The 22,196-nt window shown below is 44.1% G+C and overlaps 1 protein-coding gene and 1 long non-coding RNA gene across 3 annotated transcripts in view; one reads left to right on the top strand and one right to left on the bottom strand.

Moving 5' to 3' along the window:
- The window catches only part of RBFOX3 (RNA binding fox-1 homolog 3), a 354,326-nt gene extending 332,130 nt beyond the window's left edge, over positions 1–22,196 (bottom strand). For both annotated transcript variants that reach the window (XM_080993926.1, XM_080993927.1), the window contains exon 1: positions 22,110–22,196. The gene's annotated coding sequence lies outside the window, so the exon portion shown is untranslated. The remainder of the gene's footprint in view (positions 1–22,109) is intronic.
- LOC308470724 overlaps positions 14,058–22,196 on the top strand; it is a 169,022-nt gene continuing 160,883 nt past the window's right edge. The window contains exon 1 of the long non-coding RNA XR_013982600.1: positions 14,058–14,102. This is a non-coding gene — a long non-coding RNA (uncharacterized lncRNA). The remainder of the gene's footprint in view (positions 14,103–22,196) is intronic.

The raw sequence follows: 22,196 nt of genomic DNA, 5'->3' as shown, positions 1-22,196 counted from the left end.
ACAGGTCCTGTCCACTGGCTTCCAAATAGCAGCTGTAGTCATCCCGCCTATTTACCTTTCTTCTCCCTCTCTCCATAGCCACCAATATAGGTTGACTCTTCCTCATCTACCCTCTTACTACGAGCCCGACTTGGTCTTCTGCCTTTTTCTGGGCACATGTTGTGGGCACAAGTCCACAACACTACTTAAAGGTGGCTTCCACTGACAATAACTGGCGAGGAATTGGGTTTTTAAAAATGGCATCCTGTGCTGGGTTCAGTGAGTGGATAGGACTGCAGCCAAGTGAGTTTCACCAGCAGAAGACACTATTCCGCCACAGTTCATACACAGACATGAGAAAGTGTGAAAAGACTGTCATCCTTGCAAGGAGTAACCAATGCCCACCAATTTCTCAATTTCAAAGAGATCAATGGCTGTTGACATCGGAGTATGTTCTAATGAGCAAGATAGCACACAGGATACAAAGGAGGAGGAGGAAACCTCCCTGACCATTCCCTCTTAAGTGGATGGCACTGCTCCTCTGAGTATAGCGATGAAGCAGAGCCACACAGAGAAAAGCAAGTAGCTTCAGTAAACCTGGAAGATACTTCAGGTATGCCAAAGGATTTGTTTTTCAAAGGGGAAAAAACAACCAAAATTGAAATATTGTAGCCTGCCCACAAATACACTCAAACCAACATACAAATGTCTTAGCAGCATGATAGGAGGGTACAGGTGCAATACCTTGATAGTTAAGAGGCAGGCCTCTAACAGGGGAAGGGAAATACGAGGCAGGAGATGCATGCCATCAGGCATATACTGTAGACCCAAACCTTAATTTTCCCCAAAAGTCTCCTGTACAGCATGGTAAGGTCTACTGAGTGTCCAAATCAGAAGTGTGGTTTAGCTGGTGGGGTGGGAGTTAAAAAACAACAACTAAAACCACACTAACTAACCACATTCTAATCTGCTCTTAAAACCACAAAAGTTGATAAGAGGCCAAACGAGGGCCCAAGTAAGCAGTAAGCAATGTTTTCAAAGCCAGAACATGCAATCAAACTGTTCAACACCTAAGCATTCATTTTTAGGTCTGAAATGCTTTAATCTTGCAGATTAGTTGACTAATAATGATTGTTGAGGGTCAAGTTTAATCAACGGGGCTGTCAATTAAGATTATGTGTTTTATCTTTTGAGACTATTTTGGTTCTGGTGTTACTGAGACAAGGAATGAGATTTAAGATAGCTTCTTTCCTTCTGCAGTAAGAAGTTGTTTTGGTTAGGGATAACATCTATCTGAAGTTTTTTTGCAACTCAATCAATTAATTTACAAGTTAAAAGGTAAATAACGGGTGGCTCCTCTGAATCCTCTCTCCAAGGATGTGGGAGGTGGGGTTATTGTTTTGTTTTGCTTTGTTATTATGTATTTTGTGTTTTCATTTCATATATTTATGTTGTGAACTGCCCTGTGATCTTCGGATGAAAGGCACTTCATCCGATTTAATATAAATAAATATGTAAACAAATAATCAATGACAATTATTTCATTGGCTGCCAGTCTTTGAACTTTTTCTATCTTTTAATTAAAGCAGCACTGAACAAATTTTGGGTAATGATATCTTTTTTGGAAATATCAATCAAAGTATCATTGGGCGTATCTTGGGATGTAAGATGTGGCAACCATGGCCTTTGGAAGGAGGCTGACAAATCTAAGCACCCTGTTTTATTTATTTTTCCAAAGCACAAAGATCGACTCCGCTGCCAGGAGGCCAGCGACAGGATCCCTCCTCACTGAATTTTCCTGGTGACCCAAATCTAGTCATAGTGGCAGCAACATGCAACAACCGGTGACCCTGGATGGAAATCCACATTCCCCATTAAAGAAGCTTCCAGATATTCAAAGGGGCCCAGAACAGCATTGCAATTAAGATGAGCGTCAAGTTGACATCAGTATGGAGATTGTTCCTTTAAGTGTGCTCTTAAATCCCAGTTTTCACAAGATAAGAAAAAAACAAACCAATGGGGAATGAGATTTCTTTGGAAGTCATAGGTTTATCTGGAAGAGAACATACATGATGAGTACCTAGGCAGAGAGGTATAACCTCGTTCCACACAGCGTGAAGGCTGAACAGGGTGCAGAATTCAGATATAGGAGGGCCCACAGCTAAGTGATGCAGCATGTGCTTTGGCAATTCTAATTCATTTGGTTTTTAAGCTCAGGAAAGGAACAGTGCTAGAGACCCAGGCTGGCAGCAGTGCTTCAGAATAGGATGGGTTAACTTGTGGACTTAATGGATGTCATTGGGATTCCAACTCAGCCCCAGCCAACACAGCCAGTGGTCAGAGACGGATGTCCATCAACATCTGGATGGCACCAAATTCCTTGTCCTGGATATATAAATAAGGATACCAGCATGCAGCAAAGTTAAGCGACATGCCACCCACCGCAGAAAGTGGCAGGATTAGCCAACTGCTGCCTGAGTGCAGCACATCAATTTGCTGCCGAATTGACATGTACAAGAAGCAAAGGAGGTCTGCTGGGAGTGGAGTAAGAAACATTTTCTCTCAGGTACAGGCTAATGCTGCGTCCCTTTCCGAGTTCTCTCTTCTGCTGCCTGTAATTATTGTAGCATGTGAGAGAGAGACATTTTACTATTCCCAACATCTCCAGAGGACTGCATTAAAACACCCCCCATTCCATGGTGCCTCCACATTTGCCGCCACTGCAGCTTCCCCCCCCTCCATGAGGAACATAAACAGGATTTACGGCTGGCTGACATTGGGGATGTTCCCGTTGTTGATGTTTTAATTCTTAATGGCAGCGCAGCTGCATTTAAGGTAAGAGGAAAGCAAAGAAGCCACCAAGTATAGCAGTAACCATGGTAACTTCATGGAAGTTAAATTTTTTTTAAGGGAGGAAAAAACTTCTTTTTTAAAAAATAAAGATAACGAGGTCCCTGAATCAAGCTTTATGAGCCTCGTTGCTTCAAAGATAGAGACGGAGCTATCTCAGGACTCCTAATTACCTTTGCAACATATTGTAGTGAGGCAGATTATAAACAGAAACACTCATTCTGCAAACACAACCCCCAGCATGCTGCACAGAGAGCATCCAATGCACAGAGACAAAAAAGGGACAAACTAAAAGCCACAAAATAAAGTAGGATTTAATACCCCTTTGCTGAAAGCAGAGTAACCTATAAAACTGGTGGCGAGTACAAGAAATTTGCAGCAAGGAGGCCAAGCAAGCCCAGCGACACAACCACGGCTGCCCACTAAGGAGAGAAATGGTTCTCTTTATGTATTATTGATGGAGACTGTCGCAACACAATGGGAATCGGCCCGCGTATTTTCTCCTTGCTATAATGCTGCTTTAACTCACCGCAGCAGACAATGTACTTTAATGCAGATTACCTGCAGAGTATTTCAGCGCAGAACAGCATGCTTCATCCGCATCTGCCGCACAGATAGGTGCACAGCGATACAATGTGACCCTGGAGATAACTACACAAACACACACAGTGTGTGCAATGCAGTGCAGCTACCCACCAGCTAAACCAGAGCAACTCAGTTTCCAAGATGGTGGCATACCCCTGCGTTGCAAGAGCACTTTAGACAACAGGACTTCTACAACCCTCAAACTAACCTACTAGAAAATTAACCTCTGGCACCGCAATGTTTTCAGTCCGCAGGGAATTCCACCAGTTGTCCTGCTCTGGGTTACTTTTCTTTCTAAAATCAAATTTTCAAAACATAAACAAGTGAGAAGCAGTATACAAATGGAAGAGATGAAGGATAACACTCTGCGTAAGTTGGGTATGGAGAAATCGATTTTGCTTTTCTTCTGTTCTCAAAGACTTGGGAATCTCTTTGCTATATATGACAGATTTGGCACGAGCCAAGAATTTCTGCCCCATCACAGAACATAAAAATTGGCAGAGGAAAAGCATGTCCTTTAAGTGGACCCACATTCAACAGAACTTGCATACCTGGCAGTCTGCTCAGATTGCACCACAGAAAACATATACCTGATCAGCAAATAACAGCCAATGTTAGTTGCCCCACATCTGCTGTCAAATACCCCCCATCATAAAATATATATCCAAAGTTTAAAAGCACATTTAAACACATTTCTAAAGCACATTTCCAGAATTTTATCCATTTTGAAAATAAGTAAATAATGAAAGCAAGACTGATGAACACAGTGCATTCTGTCTTATATTAAGTTTTACTCTTACTCTAACGCGTCACCAGATTGTAAACTGTGAAACTAATGCATTTCTAATTCATACATTTTAATTTTTGAGAGACAAACCCAGCAGGAAGTAGAGCCTTAGCTTAAAATTATATAGAATATTTCTGTTAAATTACATAATTTTGATCCATGATATTTTTTAAATGGCACAGAGGTCTTCAGCCTCCTATTGTCTGGGATTAGTTTGATATAGGGATGCAGAAGTTCCTGTTAGTATTGTGCCTCTTTAAGGTTAATAGTAAGCTGCTTGCCGATTACTCCATATTGCCTTGACCGGGCCAAAAGACAAAGTAACGACCCACACCTAAAATCACCCAAGAAACAGTATGCCTTGTATTAATTGTCATTGCTGGCTGGGTTCAAGTGGACATTTCTTAGTTTTTCCACTTTATAATGTATTCATTGCTTCCATTGGGGAACCTTCAGACGTCCACTAAGCCTATACATTGGCAGTGCCCTGCATTGTGAGACAATCTACGCATGACGGAGAACTGCATGATGCAGTTTTTCCTGGACTGCACTATTTCCATGTACAGTACAAGTGTGTCAGCCACACAGATTTGAAAAGGAAAAACCCTAGTATGTCTGGGACAATGCCACCCTAGATTCCTTTGCTCCAACAGGCTAGTGTGCTATGTGAAGCAGATTCTTGCATGGTGGAATCTTCCATTATGTGATTCCCCCACCTGCAGTCTCAAGTGGTACAATCCAGAAAAAGCTGTTCCTCATGTTCCTGCTGCATGTATAGATTTGGCTGATAAAGATTCCAGCACAGATGTGGAGCCAATGAGGGAGCAGATTTCACCAGTGAGAAATAGATTTTTTAAAAAAAAATCCATTCTTTTGCTTGTCTTAAGGAAAGAGAGGAGGTAGCAGCAGAGAGGAGAGAAAGAAAAACATCAGACAACTGAGGCGGTGGGGCACCGAATTTCGGTGCTGCACAGGGCGTTGCTGAAATTTCAGACCCCAAGATCTGCCGCTGCACGAAGAACACACCAGTTTTCCTTAAGGAGGCTTGGCCCTTTTCCTGAATTGCTTTGGGGTGGAGGGAGGGTTCAAGTCTTGCTGCTGTTCTTCATTTCCAAGCGCCCAGAGTGCTTTTTAAAAGAGAAATGTCTAGAAATGCTGGTGAAGCTTCTTTCCTGTTGTGATGATCCAGCCTCTGGCAAGACTGAAGCAGAATCAACTTCTTAAATTTGATTGGTGGTGCTGGGGGATATGTCATCCTCACACCAAAGAGAGCATGGTCACAAAGTGTGACAGAGTTTTGTTAACAAGGCTTCCGGGAATGTAAATAAGCACCCCCTTAAATACAGTTCAAGAGACAGAGTCCAGTTTATTCTATAGCAGGATCTTAGAGGCATTTCTGTCTTCTGAATACAGTATGCAACTCTTTTAATTGTCCATTGATCAGAAGAGTACAGTGGTACCGTGGGTTAAGAACTTAATTCGTACCGGAGGCAGTTCTTAACCTGAAACTGTTCTTAACCTGAAGCACCACTTTAGCTAATGGGACCTCCTGCTGCTGCTGCGCGATTTCTGTTCTCATCCTGAAGCAAAGTTCTTAACCCGAGGTAATATTTCTGGGTTAGCCGAGTCTGTAACCTGAAGCGTATGTAACCCGAGGTGCCACTGTAAATCTGCCTGCTGATTTACTCTTAAGGATTGCTTGTCCTCTGCTTGGTGAGGTTACAAATGTGTAGGCTCACCTGGGTCCACCTGTGATTCAGGAAGCGGAGGTGAGGTTCTGTTTCATCCTCTGGGGTGACTGCAGAGAAGTGCTACACAGGCAAGATTTATTGATGCAGCAGGGAAGAGGCAGGGATCTACAATGTGCTTGCAGGAAACTACTACACTATAGCTGCCATCATGAACCGCCTTCCCTCCCCACCAAAACAGAAGCCTAAGTTTTACAAAGGAAAAAAAGAAGTGCAGTAAATAGTCAAGCACCCCACCAGTGTGAAATTATCTTAACACATTGAAGAGCTACAGTTTTGCAAAGAACAACACAAGGGATGCTCTTAGCACAACCCACCTACTAAGACTAAAGTTGGCAAAATCTAAGTGCATACACATGGTACAGATGTGGAGATCTCAACAATGTGTGTGCGTGTGTGCTGTCCTTTATTTTACTTGTAGTACATCTAGTACACACAAGTAAACTCCCTCCCCTCAAAATAAAAAAACAACCAAGAGAGAAAATTGTACGAGGATCGTAACGCAACCAGCTGCTCCAAATGCTTCAGTTTTGTCCCATCTAGCATTATCAGCTAACAAACAACCTTACTCAGACTAGTTGTGACTTAGAGGGTTCTAGCACAGCTCCCCAGCTAGCAAAGGGGTTTATGTTGCTTTTAACAAGAACAAAAGAAATGTGCAAAGTATTTACCCACAAGCCAAGCTTCAATAGTCTTACTTGTACATGGAGTCAAAAGAAAGAAGAATAAAAATTGCCCACTTTTTGCCTTTAAAATCCTCCGGTGATAGCCAGTGGAGGTGCTTCTGGATTATACACATTCTATCAATCAAATATGCAGTTAATTATTGTATGGTGCTTAATTATTATTTGCATGGCCCTACAAAAAAATTAATGAACGACAAGTTGGAAGAAAAGCAACAGGAGTAGAAACTAATAGCTAATTGCATACCAACATTGTCAGACTTTTGACTAGTTTTCAGGGCATTCCAAATGCATAATATTAGAAGGGTTCCCACATATTAAAAAATGTTATGTTCTGCTGCTTACAATCTACCAACATGACCTAAATCTTTAAGCAAAGTTACTTTTCATTTTCAGTTGCCAAAAGTAAAACTGACAAATTGATGAAAGGAATAAATTGCTTTGATTAAGCAGAAGTCTTGCGCTGTTTTTACAGTGTATGCACAATTTGAATGCTGGTTGTTTGAAATAAGATATATTTATTTATTTTTAGGAAGCCATCTCTTAAAAATTAAAGCTTTAAAATGGGGGGGGGGGCACGGTGGACATTCAGGGTAACTGGGGAGATCTGGATATTTCAAGACTGTCAACAAATGGCAGTTTCTGACCCTCTCTCAGCATAAGCTATAGGCTATCCTCTTGCCTCCCTAAGTAGTTCCTTTTATTGACCCAGATCCTGAAAATACAGATGTATCTCCAAAACACGTTCATCACTATATGTACACAAACCTGACCCTCTTTAAAAATGTATTAAACATGCAGACCTGGAGGAAATAAGCTTTGCAGAGGTTGTGTCTTTTCCTACATCCCACACCCACAGAACAAGGATATTTTTCTTCTTTTACTCTCCCTCTCTACCTGAACCAACTATGGAGATCTATGCACAGAAGAAGCTTTGCTGGATCAGGCATAAATTGAATGTGCTTTTTTTATCCACACTTAATTCCATTCAGTCAAAAGCACATTTTTGATAAAACTTTCATTTTACTCCACAGTCCTCTAAACAGGGAAGGCCAATTTACAAATAGGAGGCCGATATTCTGTGCACATCTGAGGAAACAGTAACCTAAGAAGAATCAGGAGTGCTTGGATTCAGTGAACAGGGTGAAAATGAAGGGGAAGTGTTCTAATCCTTCTTTGTCATTAATACATTGAAATTCCAATTAAAATCTATGAGCCTGTCAACAAAAGCCAGTGTTCTGATTCACACAGCACATAGTTAAACTCTGGAATTTGTTTCAACAAGATGTGGTGATGGCCACAAACTTGAGTGGCTTAAAACTGAGGATTAGACGAATGCATGGAAGATAAAGCTATGAATTGCTACTAATCATGATGGCTATATTCTGTCTCCACGGTTGAAGGCAGCATCCTCCTGAATGCCAATTGCTGGGGATCACAAGTGGGGAGAATGCTGTTAATATTCAGGCCCTGCTTTGGTGCTTCCCATAGGCTGGCTGGCCACTGTGAGAACAGAATGCTGGATTAGAAGGGCCACTGGTCTGATGTAACGGGCTATATCGTTTGCTTTAGGTCTAGCTGCATCTGATACAGCTCTGGTTTAAGCCAATAAGCTTGGAGTTGTTGGTTCAGCACACCTAAACCAGCTCAGTTTGGGTTCACATGGGAAAACAGAATTAGCATCACTCACATTAAAATGATGAACGCTCCCCATCACTTCCAAGTAGATCTGATCCCTGCCAAAGTCAGGGCAACAGGGAAAGGTGCCAAGTTTTCAAAGCTGCAGCTGCGAAGGAGGAATTGTATGAGCCCGCCAAGCCTTGGAGTGCACTTCCAACCCTTTCTTCGCAGCAGCAGTGGCTTAAACTTTCCTATGCCTGGTGTCACTGGATCACCCAAAACAGTCTCACGGGCCAAATCAAAAGGCCTGGTAGGTCTAATTGGGCCAGCAGGTGAGAGATTGCATGGTACTGTTTCTAAGATAATTCGTATCTCCATAATATTGAAAAAACAAAATCCTTTCACTGCATGGTTAAATGTTACCCAGGAGAAAGGACTACAACTCAAAAGTGAATAAAACAGGGGGAGCAATCTTGGATTATTACTCAGTAATGAAAGATCCAATAAGAAGGGTAAATGTACAAAGTTTAAATAAAAAGCCCATCCATTCTGGAAACTTGGAGAGTCCTGTATTGCCTGGAATCAAAGATACTTCAAAGATGCAACCTATCTGTGCCAGAGCTACCTTGTTTTGATTTTTTTAGAACTTTGCATGTGCTGGTTTTCCAGTAAAAGACAGGATTTCAGAAATATTTTTAACGGCTACAAAACAAGATGATCACTTCAACACGGCTAAGAAACTCTGCAGTGCACAGAAATCCTGTTACCTGCCCCCTTCCTCCACCATGTTGCTTATCTTTGGCTTGTTACAACAAATTGCAGCAGTAGAGCAGTAGGCCTCCACCTCACCTGCTGCTTCCCAGCCCTTGAAGATGGAAGAGCACAATAAACCTGACAAATCCAAAAAATCTTCCCAGATATTGTTTGTTTTATGTAACCATTATTCATTCTGGTTGATGCCAATGAATGTACTAGCACATCTGGCTCTCAAAAGAAATAAAAGATAATTCAGCACTGGTAATTTGAATTTTCTTTTCTGTTTCACTTAAACAAAAACTTTCATATAAGGTTTGGTTCTCTTCAAGTTCAAGAAAAACGTAATGGCTGGGATGGCTCATTTTCAGATTAGGACTAGGGTTCAGTAGTGTAATGGATATTATCAGGAATGAAATCAAAACTGAATTACACTGGACAGCAGAGGGAATGTTAAGGACATGTACAACTTGGACAAAGAGAATACTTTCAATAAGTCATTTGAACTCCCCAACACTGCAGAGAGAATCAAAGGGCATTCATGAAAAGAGAACGTACACAGACTGAATATTAAATTGACTGATCTCAGCTAATAAACAGGAGTTTAATCCGGAGAGGACAGAAATGCTTTTGGTCAGTAGGTGAGCTGATCTTGGCTGAGACATACAGCCTGTGCTAGAAGGCCTTGAACGTCTCTTGAAGGAAAATGTCTACAGTTTAGGACAGCGCCTGGACCCAATATTGGTTCAGGAGACAGGGCTGGCCCGCGATGTTTTGCCACTTGAGGCAAAGCCCCCCACCACTGCTGCCTGCTCCTCTGCTGTGGCAGGGGGCACACCCACAGAAGAGTAGGAGGCGGGGGCATGGCAGTGAGTGGTGTGTTCCCTGGGGCCAGATATGCCACCTGAGTCAACCGCCTTGCCTTGCATCATAAGCCCTGTCCAGAGACCTACATGGAGCTGTGGCCAGGAGCGCCTTTACCCAGGTTAATCTGCACCAACTCTAATCTTTCCTGGATCATGTAGATGTGGCCATTGTCACTTGCACCCTGCCACATTTAGGCTGGACTACTGCAATGTGTAGTATTGAATTATGTGTACTTTTGAATTATGGTGCTGGAGGAGACTCTTGAGAGTCCCATGGACTGCAAGAAGATCAAACCTATCCATTCTTAAGGAAATCAGCCCTAAGTGCTCACTGGAAGGACAGATCGTGAAGCTGAGGCTCCAATACTTTGGCCACCTCATGAGAAGGGAAGACTCCCTGGAAAAGACCCTGATGTTGGGAAAGATGGAGGGCACAAGGAGAAGGGGACAACAGAGGACGAGATGGTTGGATAGTGTTCTCGAAGCTACCAGCATGAGTTTGACCAAACTGCGGGAGGCAGTGGAAAACAGAAGTGCCTGGCGTGCTCTGGTCCATGGGGTCACGAAGAGTCGGACACGACTAAACGACTAAACAACAACAACTGCAATGTGTACTGTACTTCATGTTGGATTGCCCTTGGAGGATGTCTGGAAAACTCTAGTTAGTGAACAAGAGTGGCTAGGGCAGTTTCTGGCATCTGCTTTTCAGAACATCTGAACTGGGAGTGGCCAGGCAGACTCTGGACCAATGTCTGGGCACAGTGGTAGGCTGGATAAGAGCCATTAAACTGAGCTTAAACCCTGGAAAGACAGAGGCCCTGTGGGTGCATGGTTCCTGTGTTCAGGAGATAATCAGTTACATGTTTTGGATGGGGTTGCACTCCCTCTGAAGGAACAGGTATGTGATTTTGGGGTGCTCCTGGACCCATCTTTGTCACTTGAGGCAGAGGTGACCTCTGTGGTTAGGAATGTCTTTTACCAGCTTTAGTTGGTAAGACAGTTACTACCATTCCTGGACCAAGATACTTTGGAACTGGTAACCTCAAGAATGGATTACTTCTGTGCAATCCACATGGGTTTCCCGGTCATAAACTGGAAGCTGCAGCTGGTTCAGACTGCAGCAGCTAGATTGTTGACTGGAGCATCCTATCAACATCATAGAACACCTCTACTGAGGGAAATGCACTGGCTGCCAATATGCTACCAGCTGTAGTTCAAGGTTTTGGCTTTGGCATTTTAATTCCTAAAGAACATCGAACCAGTTACAGTGCTCAATACATCCCCTGTCCAGCCACTGTGCTCTTCAGATGAGGATACTGCTGAGAATACCACGTGCCCTAGAGATGTGCTCAGCTTGTACTAGGAACTGGGCTTTTAGGGTTTCAGCTCTAGCCCTCTGGAATCGGATACCAGGTAAAATTAGGCACCTAGCATCATCATGTTTAGGCACCTGCTAAAGATGTTTTCATTTCAGATGTCTCTCCCTGTCATTTGTGGAAAATTAATTGCTATCTGTGGGAATGATTTTATTGGTTTTAGAGCTTGTAGGAATGGTTTTAATTGTTTTTAGAACTTTAGTTCCTTCTATGTTCTCTTATGTGTATCTTGTTGTATACCACTTTTATGGCTTTACATAAGAACATAGTAAGCTGCCTTATACTGAGTCACACCATTGATTCATCTGGTTCATTATTGCCTACGCTGACTAGCAGTAGGTCTTCAGAGTTTCAGGCAGGGTTTCTCTCAGCCCTACCTGGAGATGCCAGAGATTAAACCTGGGACCGTCTGCATGCAAAGCAGATGCTCTACCACTAACAGCCCTTCTCCTTTAGTTTCTGGAGGTTTAAAGAACAGTACAGGGAAGCTTTCCAGCAGCCACGTGCCACATTTGGGCTTCAAAGCACAGCATCACCAGACATCATAGTGACATCAGGTGATTGACAGGTAGGTGCCCCCACTCACATGTCAAATTTGGCTCATCAGGGTGAGGAGATAAGAATCTGGCCCACTGGCCAGGGATGATTCCCCACTACTGCTACAAACACTGCTTAGGCTCTGACTGGGCATTGAAAACCAGCCCCCTCTTTTTCTCATCTTTTTTTTTTACACTTGCCCTAGATGTTTTACAAGAGCGAATTATTTACTATATCCCAGCTACATGATATACTATAAAAATGCTCCGATAAATTAAGGAGTTCCCTACATGCACTTTTTATTATCTCAAGTAACCTTCAAAAGGCATTTATCTGCCATCAGCTGGTATGTTTTGAAAAATTGTGATGACAAACTAATTTAGCAAATGCGTGCACTTAAAAATCTGCATTTACAGACTGAATGAGTAAATGCAGCCCATGGGACTAGATAAACTACCTTGAAAGCAAAAACAAACAAAAAACCCCAACAAATCTTCAGTTGGCACTTATTTATCTAATCCCTAGGTGTCTCACCAGTCCAGCCCAGATTAAACTGGACTCCAGTCTTACAGTCCCACTGAGTTATTGCAGATTCCTCTGCAGACTGAGAAAGCCAGACAGGGCCTGGCAACACAATCTGGAGAGCAACCTGCAGTCTACAGGCATCTTATCACACTATTACCTGCCAATCTGTCTTGGTGACAGCAGAGCAATGCTGGCAAAACACTGGCCAATGGTGGAGCATTCGCTGTTCTGAATCTGCTGGCTAGCACACTGATCTGTTGTCTTACCTGCCAGCCCAATTTGAAGCAACAGCTGCAAACAACTGCAGTAGCAACTTCAAAACTTTACAAATGCACATAAGCTACCCAGACTGCCTCAGGATGCAATTATTTTATGCTGATAGGTAAAGGGTAAAGGGGATCCCTGACCATTAGGTCCAGTAGCGGACGCCTCTCTGGAGTTGCAGTGCTCATCTCGCTTTACTGGCTGAGGGAGCTGGCATACAGCTTCTGGGTCATGTGGCCAGCATCACTAAGCCACTTCTGGCGAACCAGAGCAGTGCACGGAAATGCCGTTTACCTTCCCGCCACAGCGGTACCTATTTATCTACTTGCACTTTGTGCTTTCAAACTGCTAGGTTGGCAGGATCTGATGCTGATAAGGATGAACAATTCAACCTCATTCCTGAGAGGAACAGAGAACTACAAAATAATTCCAAAGAACTATCAGAGCTTGGGTGTGCACCAAAGAATATTTCTCCAAGACGACAGGAACAGCACCCCTGATCCAAAACTTTTCTGATGAAAACAGGGACATCCTAGTCCAATAATAATAATATTTATACCCCGCCCACTTAACTGGGTTGCTCCAGCCGTTCTGGGTGGCTTCCAACAGATATAAAACATAATAAAATATTAAACATTAAAAAACTTTCCTATAGATGGCTGCCTTCAGATGTCTTCTAAAGGTTGTATAGTTACTTTTCTCCTTGGCCCGGGGGTCGCATAACTCCATACCCTCCAATATTTCTCCAGTGAAAATAGGGATGTCCTAAGGAAAGGCAGGACATTCTGGGATCAAATCAGAAACCGAGACAGCTTCTGTAAATCTGGGACTGTCCCTGGTAAATAGGGAGACTCGGAGGGTCTGCAGCAGCACCTATAGTTTTATGACTATACACATATAATGGACAGCCCTGTTTGCTCTATTTTCCTACCTCTGCTGTCTTCTCCAAGCCCCATACAAATTCAGTGTGATGAAATAGAATAGTGCACATTGTAAGCAACTTCCGAACTAGTGAATTTCACTTCAAAGGAAAACTGCATTTCTCTTATTTTTAAAGGCTAACTAGGCTGCGATTCTAATGCCTAAAGCCACTTACCTGGGCATAAGCACCACTGAACTTAGCAGGACTTACTTCTAAGTAGACATAGTTAAGACTAAACTGTTATTAATAATGGACATATTCTTTGTAACCTGCTTTGAGGGTTTTTTAATAAAAAAAACCACTTAAGCAGTGTATAAATTTTATGAAATTAAATAAATATTTACCAATTATTTCACCACAAACGAAAATAAAATTTACCGTATTTTTTGCTCTATAAGACTCACTTTTTCCCTTCTAAAAAGTAAGGGGAAATGTGTGTGCGTATGGAGCGAATGCAGGCTGCACAGCTATCCCAGAAGCCAGAACAGCAAGAGGGATTGCTGCTTTCATTGCACAGTGATCCCTCTTGCTGTTCTGGCTTCTGAGATTCAGAATATTTTTTTTTCTTGTTTTCCTCCTCCAAAAACTAGGTGCAACTTGTGGTCTGGTGCGTCTTATAGAGCGAAAAATACGGTGATTAAAAAAAACCTTGGGAAAAAATTCCTAAAAGTGTTGCGGCTAATTTGGGGTGCAGGGGAGAGAAGAGAGAAAGGTGCTACTCCAATCAATCAATCAATCAATCAATCAAAAGGCACTACTTACATAATTGACAAACCAATATGCGGAAGACCTGCAGTGTCATGAGAAAAGGGCAGCAGGCAGAGGAGAACTTGAATTGCGCCCTTTGAGCATTAAAGCTAAATGCTAGAAGAACCCCCTTGAGGGTTGACAAGTGTTTGCTTTTAACACTGGAGAGGAGCAATTGATTTTTGAGACAAGGCTGCTTGGCCATCCCTCCTTGCTGTGGATTTCACAAGACAGACCTTGAAGCATTAACAAAAACCTGCAACACCTGTTTGACCAAACACTGTGGCAGAACAAAACGAAAATGACTGCATATGCCATGGGTGTATATAACTCCTCTACTCAACACCTCCAAGTCTCTGAAAAACTTTTTATCTCCACACAGCCCTCCGGAATCAATCAATTATTATCACCTTAACTCACCTTCACCGCTGATTTATGTGCAAATCGGAAAGTATGAGAAGCTCAAGGAAGTTAAAAGAGTTAGCCAAGGAACTCACTTCTTTCATTTGAGGCAAATGCTTGTGTAAACATTATCAGTTTTTCCATCTCCGATTTATGGATGTGGTTACAGTACAAAGTCCCTTTCAAACACAAGTGGTCCATGTATGTCCCAAGGCAGAAAGCAAAAGGGGCAATGTGGTTAGAACACGCTGGAGCTCCTTTTTCATGTAGACAGGCTGTCTCAGAGAACCTCCAGATCAATAGCACTGTAAACAAGCACCCATTTAGGAGCAAATCTAGTTTTCACCTCGCCATTAGGATAAAGCCGCAACTGCCTTAAAACAACAGCTGTTATCACATTGGAAACACTTCTCAGGGAGCTGGAAGAACTCGTTGCCATTGCACAATTTATAATAACAATAATAATGAAAAGCTCAAGGCCGCTCAGAGTTATTTTGTCATTTATGAACAATGCCATTAAGCATCCATTTTGCACAGCTACCATGTACAAGAGAGTGCCTTGCCAATCACGCTCTTTCGATTCCCTGTTCTCCTGGTTCCATTTACCATTGGGCACACTTGAGGCAACCACCCACTGCGGATGGAAACAGACAGACACATACCCTGTTTTGATTCTCACACTTCCTTCTTAAGACAGGATAAGCCTGCACCTGCATTTTATGCTGCCCCAAACCCTAATGGTCATGTTTTTGACAGAATCAGGGTGTCTGGTAAATAGCAAGGAGAGGACTTATTGCAGGGTGGGGAAACAGTGAACAGCAGCCAGGAGGTTAAGAACTCCTTCCCTTGCTTGCTGTTTCTCGATTGCAATTCTCTCCCTCCTGAGGCACTTTTTAGGGAAGTAGTGGCCACACCTGGGCATCAGAATACAAGGTGGCCACAAAACACATAGTATTTTTGCCCCATCTAAGCCATATGGATGCAGAATGTAGTGAAGAGATAGAAACATGTAGGTTATACACAGAGAAAAATCTATCCTACTTAAAACATGTGAGCAAGGTCAAGCCAGCTCCGATGGTCCTTCATGCCCATAAAAACAATTTCCTATTTTAATTTTAGCCTCTGTGGAGTCCTGTGTTTTTACAGTAGCCAACAGGGATCTGGTTACTGAGTGGGGCTTGTAGGGGCAACAAACAAAGCTGAAAATTAAGCTACTTCTTTCCAATTCTGCACCTGAGACCCACACAACTGAGCATCCCAGAATGAGAGAAGAATTACCAGTCACAACAGCTGCTCAAGACACAGTCTTGAAGTTGGGACTTCTTAGAATCACAGAATTGTAAAGTTGGAAGGGACCCTGAGGGCAATCCTAGTCCAACTCCCTGCAATGCAGGAATCTCAACATGCAGTTCCCCCATGCAATATGAAACCATACCAGACTCTGCTTAGCTTTGCAAATGTGCTAGTAGTTTTATCGAACACCTATAGAACCTCCAGTAAGAGTGCCAACGTTTTGGAATCATGATATAATAATAGGTGCCAAGCCAATGTACAAACTTTTTCTAAGATTCTTTTCAATAAAGGAAAGAGCTAAAAATCAAGGAAGCCAATATCCCAAGTGGAAAGATTCTCTACCATGTCAGATACGGGTCATTTCCAGCTTCCTTCTGGTCCTTAGAAAGCATTCTTAAAAAATGGGGCACGCAATGGGCTTTTAAACATTTGACAAAGAAAATTCCATTGCAAGGATATGAAGAACTTTAATTTCATCTCAATCCTGTATTTACTCAGCATTAAGTTCCTTAATTTCAGCAGTACTTACTTCTGCATAAAGGTGCTTAGGACTGCAGCACTGAGCTTGTGTAGCCCTGCAAAAACCTGGGATTTACAAGTGTTTTTGCTTAATTTTCCCTTCAGGGACTATAGCCCAGAGAGAGAGAGAGAGAGAGAGAGAGAGAGAGAGAGAGAGAGAGACTCATTACTTGGTATGAAAGGCTATCATTTGGCTTTCAATTTACGACTTCTAGGTTTCTTCTCAATATACTGTACTGTAAACTTTGCTCCTTAAGAATGACACAAACTGTTCCTTAGACCCCTAAGCAGGGAGAGGTCATCCTTTTTCGCCGCTTGAGGTGAAATGAGATTTGCCACCCTGTCCTGATACCACACCTGTCCCTGCCACCACCACTACCTGCTCTGCCACTGCCGCATCTGCCACCTCCACGCGCCCTTCTGCATCTGCTGCTGGCAGAGAAACAGTGCTGCCATTGGCGCTGATTTCAGGCAGGATCATGCCAATTTCAGGTGAGAGCTTGTCCAAAACAGACACGATCTTGCCTGAAATTGGTGCTGATGGTGCTGCTGCTTCTCCACTGCTGATGAAGGTAGCAGGGCAGGCAGGGCACCCATGAGAGTGCTGCCTGAGGCAGCAGCCTCACCTTGCCCCTGCCTAATGGCTGGGCCAGCTCTGCCCCCAAGACCACTAACAATCTTCATAGCTTTTCCCTCCACCATCCCTCCTTAGGAAACCCTGCCCTACAGGAACACCTCCTGTCTGGCATGGGGGGGGGGGAGAGCTTGACGTACCCATTCAAGCCTTAGCTCAGTAATGATGTCCCTCCAGTCTTCATCACTGGAGGTCTTTGGCAAGTCACTATCATCCTCAGTCCCCAATCCACACAAACCAATACATAACACAATGTAGTAAAACTATCCACTCCCATGCATAATTGTTGTAAAGGTTACGGAGGACGAATGAAAAGCAATTATATACAAATAGTAACAGGTACTTTTTATTGCTCAAAAATTTAAGTGAAAAATTACAGACCAACTCTTATTTTATATTAGCCTGGTTCTACTTTATAGGCTCAAGTATAACAGCCATAAATTAAGGCTCTCTTTCAACCTTCTCAGTCCCGAGAACAATAATAAATAATAATAATAAATTATAAACAAGAAAACAAGAAATAATAAACAAGAAAAGCCCTGACATTTCTTGCACAGGGGAATAGATGCAGGCCTCAAGCATGATCACCAAGCACACAGACACAACTCAAACTTTCCCCACCGGACCGTACACTCAACACACAGAGTCACAGACAGTGCATAGCAGCAGTCAGGGTTCTGCAACACACAATGAGGATCCATGAATGCTATACAACAGTATTTTAATTGTTAGAGTAACTTTTATTGCACTGAACCTTTCAGAATTCAGTCTATATGCCATTAAATGTTTGAGATTGGACAGGGCATGGTATCACTGCAAGCACAGGGAATGAAGCTTTTGGTATGCAAGAACTTGTTGCTCTTCCTAGGACCATTTCTCATATTTTCTGCCTTGTGCTAAATAATCACAATGTGGTCTGAAGGTTCCTTGTGAGCATACCGGTATATTGAAAATGGCTGGGGTGGGGTGAGGGAACTTTTCCTTAGTCTCTTCCACTGCAGTGGAGGTGTTTATTGGGACAAGTGCTGCCTGCCTCAGACTATAGCCTCTAAAGAACAGTAAGTCTCCCGTTGCAATTATAACATCATATATTATTCCCCTAGCACAAAACAAAGACACTATCCTGAAAACCACTTTGAAAAATCAAAACCGACAGTGAAATTACCATATAAAAATCTAAAACCAGGAAACTGGACTCTTCTAAACCAAATATTATGCAATTGGTTGACTTTTCTTCTTTGCCTCAAGATCTGTTTCCTGGAGAAATGAGGCAGTAGGCATGCATTCGGAAGATGGTGGGCTCCCCTCCTTTGGAGGTTTTTACAGAGGTTGGATGGCCATCTTTCAGGGATAGCTGTGGTTACTGCATTGCAGGGGGTTTGGACTAGGTGGCCCTTGGAGTCCCTTCCAACTGTACGATTCTATCCTAGTTTGGGAAGGAGTCAGGTGTGGGAGTCTTATTGAGATGCAGGCAGCTTCACCAAAACCAATCCCTTAAGGCTGAAATTTCACCCTGCTCACGACTGAACAGGAACACCACCTTGGAACCCCATGAGTTAAGATGTCGCCACTTCAAAATCTGTCGAGTATCTTTTTGCCATTTGCAAACTCTACCACTTGGAACAGAGCGAAAATGCCACATTCCAAAGGCGAATGTGTTTCCCTACTAGAAGGCACACTGGTTCAGATTTACATGAAAGCAAAGCCCACACCATCACAACACCATGCATACAGTCTCATTTCACTGTAAAACAGCAATACACAGGACCACAGAAATTCTGGTATGTACGTATTCTCTGTAACACAGCAGGTTTTGATGTTGTTGGTTTTAATGCAAAGGGTATTTCACTTTTCACTTTTCCTCCCTCAAATCCAACCTAAGCTTACTTATGCCAGACTTTTGTTTAGAATAAAACGTTTGAGAATCGCCACTGGTCTCCAACAGAAGATGAAAGTTAAGGTGCAAATAGTAACGGTTGTTTTACAGCCCTCACTTGACCCTTGCCACTGCAGAGCCTGCCACATATATCCTTTTCTCTTCCTCCTGCAGTTGCACAACAGGCTCCAAGGAGAACAGAAGAACTGAAAGGAGGAAGAAAGGAAGACTTATACATCCTAAATACACATTTGAGCTGGCATATATACTCCTTACCCTTTCCTTCCTTTTAATCAGCCTACCCTTCATTCAGCTCTTTTCTTTACAATTTGCATTCACCTAGAGGGGTTGGTTTTAATTAGTGTTAACGGGAATATTACAATAGGACCTAATTAAGATCTCCGTTAAAAATCCAAAATGCAAACATAATTTGGGGTGGGTGGGTTGCAGACTGGGGGGGGGATGATGCAAATTTCATAGCTTACAAGACATAATTATTAATGGGTCTATTCAATTAAACACCACCTATTCTGGCATTATTTAAAACTGAAACAGCGGGAAAGGACAAAACTTCATCCCAGCATATTCTAGTATGAAGTGTCTGCTGTTTAGGAAAAAAACAATAATAGTTACAAACTATGAGGACACTTACATCTGTTGCCATTATTTTGCCAAGAAGTTATTTATTCATCCATCAGCACCAGCAAAATGCTGTATATAACCTCACCCACGCATAAGTTTCATAAGTGTATGGCTTTGTGTGTCTAGATGCAGAAGAAACTGATCAGAAACCTTCCAATGGCACCATAAAGCGTTTCCTGGCCCCCTACCTGAGGCAATCTGCACACACCCTCATCAGCTTTGGAGAAAATGCCTATCGTGCCCCTATCAATAAAGCAGTTACTGTACAGCATTACAGTCCTGATCTTGCTCCACCAAGAACACAGAGGGACAGTCCACTGCTATTCCGAATTTATTAGTTCTCGGTTACCAACCTAAAGACACCCATAGCACACTCAGGTGTGCACACACCACTGAGCCAGCCCCCCTAGTTCATGCGGTTGATGGGAACAGGCTGCCAGTCTACACTGTCTGAACAGTTTGCACTGCCAACCCCAGTCTCAGCGGGAAAAGGTGGCTCTTTTCATCCCAAGTCACATCCTATGCTTCTAATTTTGTGCTCCAGGGCCAATCCAGAAGCATAGGCCCCGACTGTACCATTTTACTGTGACCCCTAAACTAGGATAAACTAGGAAGTCCAAGGCTAGGCTGGAATTTTGAATGCAGACCCATTGCCTCATTCCTCCAAATCACACTACAGTTCATCTCCAAGCCAGACCCCCAACTGCAGCCCGCCCATCCCCTTCCCCGCAGTATCAGCTGGTCTTGAGTTTCTTTTGGCTGGTTCTGTAACTGAGGGGTTTTCCTCCCACCCACCCCACACAAACCATGGGGGGGGGGGGGGGAGAAGCAGTTTAAAGACAATGCTGCCCCTTAGTCTATTCTCCTTTCTCCAGAGCATACTCACACGCTACATCTAACAAAGCCAAAAGAACAGAGCCAGCCAACTGCTGTATAAATATCAAATCTGTAAAAGGTGGAAGGAGGAGGGGGAGAGGAGAGAGACAAAAGGCAAGGTATGAATTGGCACAATACTGTAATCTTCAACCACAGCTAGTATTTGGCTTTGCGGCTTGGCGCTTGCTAAAGTTATCTCCCATTTCCCCTGGAGCTAGTTTGCTCCAGACTGCTTCCATAATGATTTCTAAGGGAAGCTCTCATTGCGAGCTCCCTGCTGAGGTGTAATAATGTGTGTGTGATAACACAAGGGGAAAGGGGGGTGGGGGTTGGAAAGGCACCGCTGGGTTATAAATCCCCTCTCCCCTTCTCGTCTCTGGCAATTCAGCCTGGGATGGTGTTGCAGATCTGTTCAGGGAGCTTAGCTCGGTATTGTTATTCTGCACAGCAACCCAACTTCTCTATGAAGGCTGCAGAAGAAACAATAAAGAGAGGGATTTTGCTCTGCGCTACCCCCACCCGCCACTCTTAGCCGAGCTTGCAACCGAGGAGGTGGGCAAAGCCAGCGGCACTACGATCCCCAAATGTCACTAGTTTCAACCTCGAACCTTTAAATAAGAAAGTTTAAGCACTCATCCGGCTTCACTAAAACAGGCTCCTCCACCCCACACATAACACTCCCAGCATCTCTTCCCCACGCCGCCGCCACCCCCCGGGCGAATTAAACCCAGGTCAATCTTCTCTTCCCCACAGCCAAAAACAGGAAGGATCTACAAGTTACCATCGACCAGATTTTCCAGCACCCACAGCACTAGCCCACGCATGTTTACTCAGAAGTAAATCCCGCCGAGTTCACGGGCACTAGCTCCCAAGCGCACCTAGGAGTTTTCCAGAGCGGAGGATCATCACACTGCAGGGACACGAGGTCAAGTGTCGTGTCACCCTGGAACTAGAAATGCGCCACTCCACTCTGGGAATCTCTCTGCGCGCCCCACCGCGGAGCGAGGGGGCGGCGAGCGGAGGGGGGAGGGCAACTGCTGCTGCTGTGGGGTGGTGGGGGTCGTAGAGGAGACCTCGCCAACACGCCAGAAGAAACGGCAGAAGAGAGATTAAGCGCCACCATCCCATCCCCCCACACCCCTCGAAGCGCGCACGCTGCTCGCCATTATTGGGGGGAGGATTAGCCAAGTGTCTCCGCGCCTCCCCCGCAAGGAATGAATCATCTGCCAGAGTCAGGCTTCGAAGCGGCCCCACACACCACCGACGGGAGGGAGAGGGGTTGGAACTGGCAGCGGCACCCCCGCCCCCACCCCCTCCAAACCCCGCGCCTCACAGCTCTCGCGCGCCGGCTGCGTCTTCAGCCAGGCTTTTCCCTGACACCACGGGGATTTCCCACCCCCACCACCCCAGCCCGCCTCGTGCGCGCGCCTCCGTCCCCTCCCCTCTCCGGACAGCCCCTGAGGAGAGGGGGAAGACCCAGGCCAGAGACCACCTTTCCCGCGCAAAAGCCCCCAAAGAGCGCGAGAGAGGGAAGAAAAAGGAAAAAAGAAAGGAAAAAAACCGCGGTGAGGGAAGGCGAGCCCAGGCGACAGGCGGCGCCCGGGCAGCTCTGGCGGGTGACTCACGCTTCTCTCTCAGTGGTCCCTGCGGCGGGGGCAGGCGAGTGCAGGAGCCCCGGGTCCCTTCGCCACGAGCGACATCCCCGGGGCAGC

Source organism: Podarcis pityusensis (assembly GCF_964106645.2).
Source record: "Podarcis pityusensis genome assembly, chromosome: 2".
Classification (NCBI taxonomy): Eukaryota; Metazoa; Chordata; class Lepidosauria; order Squamata; family Lacertidae; genus Podarcis; species Podarcis pityusensis.
Note: the sequence above shows the minus strand (reverse complement) of the source record. Positions and strands in the feature narration are given on the sequence as shown.